Raw genomic sequence first — 1,282 nt, 5'->3', positions numbered from 1 at the left:
GTGGTGCCAGGGATCCAACCGAGGTCCCTGCACCTGCTTAAGCTTGCCTAAGCAGGCGCTTTAGACCGCTGAGCTATCTCACTGGCCTCCTGGTGAAATGTTGTGAAGCAGGGCTGAGGGGGTCCCAGTTCCTCATCCAGGAGTTGCTCTCAGCTGGAGGCCCCTCCTCATCTTAGCAGCCCTCATGAGCATCAGTGTACTGATCCATAAAGGTTTACATAAAGCATTCTTAAAAATTGGTCATTCCTTCTCCATTTGTTAGCTAAAATTCTTTTGTAATTTCCCCATCAACTATTGATGACTTAGAAACGCAATGTGTACAAGGAAGACAGAATAAATGTTCTTTTTTATTAAAATTTCTGAAAACAACATGGTATCCTAGCAACCCCCAAAGGTAATTAACAAGTTAGCTTGCTTTCTTTCATTCTTCTTTTGGTATAATGAAATCTTCTTGAATCTCTGGATTTTTATATTTTTGACAAATCCACTGCAGTTGTTACTGCTGCTCAAAATGCGTATTTTCCCATCTTTAGTCATTGGACCCTTTGGCTCCAATCCAAGCCGTTGGATTGGCCCTGAATTCTTTGGACACAGTCACAAAGCTTTTAATAAATGTCCTGCTTTCTAGTACATAAGATGCAGTAAGCCTGTCCTCTCCTGCACTGGATTTGCAATCCCCCTTACTTCCACGAGGCTGGACCCTTTAAGTGAAAAATGACATTTAAGTACCACCGCATACGTTCACTAGTAGCAGGTGGACATTGATTCCAGACTCCACTGTGGTGGACAGAGCTAAGAAATGTGACATTTTTAGAACTATAAAAATAAGTATGAATTTATACTATTTGTACTTTCTTAACATATCATAGCTGTTCTTTTATATCAGCAATGAGACCTACATGATTTTAAAAGCTATATAATACAAAAGAATGGGATAATAACCTTGCTTCTATAACCTCTTTTCTATACTGCAAAGATATCTCACTTTTTACTGTTACAAACGTCACTGCAGTGAGTAGCATGAACTTAGACCCTTGTCCACTTATGCAAATATTCTGTCGAGTCCTAAAGGTGGAGTCGTTGCCTACAGAGTGTGAATTCAAATGGATTAAATCCATTTAAGGCCCAGTGCCAGCACATCGCAGAATAGTTTTAATGATGCAGTGGTAGCTCTTGGACATATCCTTGCTTTGCAGGCCTAAGCCCTGGGCCTTGTATATGCCACAACAGACATGTGTATTGACCTTGGTTGAACAAAGCTGCACCGCAGAAGCACAGAAGG

Source organism: Octodon degus, unplaced genomic scaffold, assembly GCF_000260255.1.
Source record: "Octodon degus isolate 3935 unplaced genomic scaffold, OctDeg1.0 scaffold00067, whole genome shotgun sequence".
Taxonomy (NCBI): Eukaryota; Metazoa; Chordata; class Mammalia; order Rodentia; family Octodontidae; genus Octodon; species Octodon degus.
The sequence above is the reverse complement of the archived record's forward strand: the minus strand, read 5'-3'. Positions refer to the sequence as shown.